This window comes from Procambarus clarkii, chromosome 76 (genome assembly GCF_040958095.1).
Source record: "Procambarus clarkii isolate CNS0578487 chromosome 76, FALCON_Pclarkii_2.0, whole genome shotgun sequence".
Taxonomy (NCBI): Eukaryota; Metazoa; Arthropoda; class Malacostraca; order Decapoda; family Cambaridae; genus Procambarus; species Procambarus clarkii.
Genome location: NC_091225.1, coordinates 20,649,612 through 20,655,308, shown reverse-complemented (window position 1 = coordinate 20,655,308; position 5,697 = coordinate 20,649,612).

Sequence of the window (5,697 nt, the reverse complement as noted above, 5' to 3'; positions counted from 1 at the left end):
CAATTATTAAACAGTTAATGAGCTCCGAAGCACCAGGAGGCTGTTTATAACAATAACAACAGTTGATTGGCAAGTTTTCATGCTTGTAAACTGTTTAATAAATGTAACCAAAGCCGTCAAAGATTGAGGAAAGATGTACACGTTCGTAAGTGCTTGCGTAACTGCTTCGTGAATCTGGCCCCTGATTATTTTCGCATTACAAAAAAAAAAATCTATATCCGACGTTGTAGCGACATGGGCTCCCAAGGAAGGTCATTTTTGTCAGCATTAAAATGGATCTAACAATATTTTTGACAATTTGTTTTAAAGCCCAAGTTGTCTAGTAATAATTTTGGTATTTTGGGGCTTATGATTTTATTTCACGTCCTATTTTAATGTTATCGACAAATGATGCAACGTGTATGAAATGGTGTATCGTGTAATGATAAATTGTGTATTAATATGGTAAGTAAGGCGGTAGGGCTGGACGGTAGAGCGACGGTCTCGCTTCATGCAGGTCGGTGTTCAATCCCCGACCGTCCAAGTGGTTGGACACCATTCCTTTCTCCCCCTCGCCATCCCAAATCCTTATTCTGACGCCCTTCCAAGGGCTATATAATCGTAATGGCTTGGCGCTTTCCCCCCTGATAGTTTCCTCCCCTTCTCCCTCCCCGCAGTCTCCTGCCTCACCAGGTTCTGGGCGAGACTGACAGGTTTCAAGCACCAAGAAAATAAGGAACTGAAACCAATAATGTGAACAAATCCACAAGGGCCGTGCCGAGGATTCGAACCTGCGTCCGGGATCATCCCAGACACTGCCTTAATCGACTGAGCTACTCTCTGTGTCCAATAATGTGCTTAGAAGAGACCAGTTAAAACTGTCCCCTCAGTAAGCGAGAGTAATGTTTGCTGTGGAAGAGGTCAGATTTGGGGAGTAAGAGACCGTAGAAATATTGAAACAGGAGCAAGCGTCAGTGACAACTTAAGACGTTCAGAAAGAAAGAGCACCCCAGGTCTTCAAGAGTGCAAAATCACACGTAGAAGGTGTATCGTTTACCTTGAGGGTGAGGACATAACTGAACGCAACACCTTTCACTATGGCAAATACCAGAAAATGTAAATAGTGAAACTCGCATCTTGAGAAGAAGGAAAGTGGCCGCATCAAAATTTCAGTCGTGGAGGGAATGTTGGCGTCGGAGGAGGAGGAGGAGGGACGCAGCGCACTTCCCTTCGCCAGAGATTCGTTTCGCTGAACCTGCGGAAGATTGCCCTTAATATGGCATATATTAGAGAGCGGGGGCACCTACGTCAGAGCTACCCACCCAGATGAGGCCATTCATATGGTGTTGGGGAATGTGGAGGTGCTTGTGGGTGGTTTATGCTGGGACGTGGGACGCCTCCAAGATGGTATGGTAAGGTGCTAAACGCCTCCTTGGCCCATGTTAATGTTCTCCACTACAAATACACTTCGATATTGTATCACTGACGTCTTTGATGAGGTGCTTGTTATTGTAAGACTATTATGAGAACACTCATTCTTACCTCCTTCCTGCATGACAGTGGAATGTATTAGGCAGTAATGTGGTGGAGACTGACTCCATACACAGTTTCAAATGTAGATATGATAGAGCCCAGTAGGCTCAGGAACCTGTACACCAGTTGATTGACGGTTGAGAGGTGGGACCAAAGAGCCAGAGCTCAACCCCCGCAAGCACAATTAGGTGAGTAGTACAGTGGTCACCTCTGGCAATTATTATATAATCTACTGGATACTATAATTTTATATTTAGTCACAATGTGCTGGTGAGTAGGCTATCGCTCTTCAGATGAAACAGTAGAGGATATCTTCGTTCCTCTTTAAGATCTTAAGGTGCTGCGTGAATTGATTTTTTATTGTTGGCGCCGGAGTCGGCTTGTTTATTGTGCACCCTATGCTCATCCTGTGAGCGGTAGCGCAAAAAAGGTTAACAAGAGGTCAAAATTAATGGTCCGCCTTCCTGTGATTGGTGGATTACTGTATTTACTATTATAGAAAGTACGGGAAATATCAGAGGTAAGATTCCAGATATGCTTACACACAGAAATTACACAAACGTGATACATCAAATGAACAAATCCAAAAGGGCCGTGACGAGGATTCGAACCTGCGTCCGGGAGCATCCCAGTGGTAAGGGATTAAGGCAGTGTCTGGGATGCTCCTGGACGCAGGTTCGAATCCTCGTCACGGCCCTTGTGGATTTGTTTATATGTATGCTCTACATACAGATATGCTCTACATATACATATTCTACGCTTGCTGACGAGGTGACCCTGGTTGTTGTTGTTGTAATAAGAGTACAAGGTCATGACCCCACTTCCCATTTTATCAGCTTTTAACAAGTCAAGATAGAGGTCATTGTACAACAGTTCGACTTTAAACTGCTGACTTCTGGGATAAACTCCTGACTTCTTCTAGGATAAACTCCTGACTTCTGGGATAAACTCCTGACTTCTGGGATAAATAAACTCCTGACTTCTGGGTTAAACTCCTGACTTCTGGGTTAAACTCCTGACTTCTTCTAGGATAAACTCCTGACTTCTGGGATAAACTCCTGACTTCTGGGATAAATAAACTCCTGGCTTCTGGGTTAAACTCCTGACTTCTGGGTTAAACTCCTGACTTCTGGGTTAAACTCCTGACTTCTGGGTTAAACTCCTGACTTCTGGGTTAAACTCCTGACTTCTTCTAGGATAAACTCCTGACTTCTGGGATAAACTCCTGACTTCTGGGATAAATAAACTCCTGGCTTCTGGGTTAAACTCCTGACTTCTGGGTTAAACTCCTGACTTCTGGGTTAAACTCCTGACTTCTGGGTTAAACTCCTGACTTCTGGGTTAAACTCCTGACTTCTGGGTTAAACTCCTGACTTCTGGGTTAAACTCCTGGCTTTATCTAGTAAAGTGTCAAAATCGTTACAAAATCTTTTGACATCAGAGCTGGTCTAATTAGCATTTTACTATTGCTTAATGATTATATTCGGTGAATATTGTTAAAATTATCAGAATCAGATGTAAACTTGAAGACGCACCTTGACACGTGTGGAGTATACAATCGCGTCGGTATACTTGACATCATTTAGGAGAAATGTGTGACGCTCAGCATACACTGGGCAAGTCCAGGGAAGCAGGTTCGATCCCATTGTAGGGCCTGAATATTTTTACAAGAGATCCATCACGTTTATTTTCCAAAGATGTCGATTAACTACACACTGGTAGAGCGACGGTCTCGCTTCATGCAGGTCGGCGTTCAATCCCCGACCGTCCATGTGATTGGGGCACCATTCCTTTCCCCCCGTCCCATCCCAAATCCTTATCCTGACCCCTTCCCAGTGCTATATAGTCGTAATGGCTTGGCGCTTTCCCTTGATAATTCCCTTCCTTCCTTCCTCCCCGGTCACCGTTGCAAGGTTACGGTGATGGGCGGGGGATCGTGCACGGGGCCGATGTCAACACCGTACACCTTTTCAATGATTGGTTTTGGCATCGTATTTTTTTCCGCGAAGAGATGCTGTTGTATCTTGAGGTAGCTCAGAATTTGTGCCAGGAGCCTCTTCCATGCCTTGAGGCGAGCGTTATGGAGCTGGGTCATCACCACTACCTAGTTGATACCTGGTTGGTACCTGGTTGATACCTGGTTGGTACCTGGTTGGTACCTGGTTGGTACCTGGTTGATACCTGGTTGATACCTGGTTGATACCTGGTTGATACCTGGTTGATACCTTGTTGATACCTGGTTGATACCTGGTTGATACCTGGTTGATACCTGGTTGATACCTGGTTGATACCTGGTTGATACCTTGTTGATACCTGGTTGATACCTGGTTGATACCTTGTTGATACCTTGTTGATACCTTGTTGATACCTTGTTGATACCTGCTTGATACCTGCTTGATACCTGCTTGATACCTGCTTGATACCTGCTTGATACCTGGTTGATGGGGTTCTCGGAATTCTTCTACTCCCCAAGCCCGGCCCGAGGCCAGGCTTGACTTTTGAGAGTTTGGTCCACCAGGCTGTTGCTTGCAGCGGCCCGCAGGAGCCATCTAGAGTGGCTTTTAACCCAGACCATATGCTCCGGCAATTATATCTCTGATGTATGTTCCATGGTGACTTGCTGTACGAAATGAATAATACAAAACGGGGATTTTTTTTTTTTTTGACTGCGAGAAGGAAGGAAACTATCAGGAGAAAGCGCCAGGCCAGCACGACTATTCCTTACGGGCTATTCATGCCCGTGCCATCTCTTGGGTAGCTAAATCTTTATCAATCAGCACGACTATATAGCACTTGGAAGGGATAAGGATTTGGGATGGGCCCCTCTGTAACCTCCTCTCCCCCCCTCCTCCGCCTCCACCCTTTAAAGTATTCACACGAGAGAAACGTAGATTCGAACCCACGTCACGGCCCTTGTGGATTTGTACACGAGAAAAAGTCTTGAACCCCTCAAAAAGCGTACACGTTTGTGTGTATTGGTTTTTAAGTCTTTTTTTTCAGACCAGGAACTGAACCCGAGCCTGGTTACGCAAAAGCCTTTTCGGGATTTCACAGTTTGGCGCCAAATATTAAGACTTTCTCCATACGACGACGCCAGGGACGTCTTGGCACGGCTTAGCACGGCTAGGCACGGCTTGGCACGGCTTGGCACCGTGTCGCAGAAATCATCTTTCATGTTTTACATGCGTAATAATAATGGGTGAATGGGTCGGGGAGACTATTTGTGCTGTGAAGATGCCACTGAGAAGGGGGTGGGGGAGGGGGGCGGGGAGCAAGGTCCTAGCACAAGGGAAGGATGGTCCTAGCACAAAGGGAAGCAGGGTCCTAGCACAAAGGGAAGCAGGGTCCTAGCACCAAGGGAAGCAGGGTCCTAGCACAAAGGGAAGCAGGGTCCTAGCACAAAGAGGAAGCAGGGTCCTAGCACAAAAGGAAGCAGGGTCCTAGCACAAAGGGAAGCAGGGTCCTAGCACAAAGGGAAGCAGGGTCCTAGCACAAAGGGAAGCAGGGTCCTAGCACAAAGGGAAGCAGGGTCCTAGCACCAAGGGAAACAGGGCCCTAGCACCCTGGAAGGGCCAGGCTCTAGGAACGTGAGGGGACGGAGAGTGTGGTAATCCCGCAGGAGTGTGTGGAGAGAAGGCTGGCAGCCGCGATGTTCACGGCGCCAAGCCCTGCTTTATGATGCGGAAGAATGGTGCTATAACTGCACCCTGGAATCTTGTTAGGACGGTGCTGTGTGTGTGTGTGTGTGTGTGTGTGTGTGTGTGTGTGTGTGTGTGTGTGTGTGTGTGTGTGTGTGTGTGTGTGTGTGTGTGTGTACTCACCTAGTACTCACCTAGTTGTGTCTGCAGGATCGAGCATTGACTCTTGGATCCCGCCTTTCGAGCATCGGTTGTTTACAGCAATGACTCCTGTCCCACTTCACTATCATACCTGGTTTTAAAATTATGAATAGTATTTGCTTCCACAACCTGTTCCTGAAGTGCATTCTATTTTCCCACTACTCTCACGCTAAAAGAAAACTTCCTAACATCTCTGTGACTCATCTGAGTTTCAAGCTTCCATCCATGTCCTCTCGTTCTGTTACTATTCCGTGTGAACATTTCGTCTATGTCCACTCTGTCAATCCCTCTGAGTATCTTATACGTTCCTATCATGTCCCCTCCATCTCCCTTCTTCTTTCTAGTG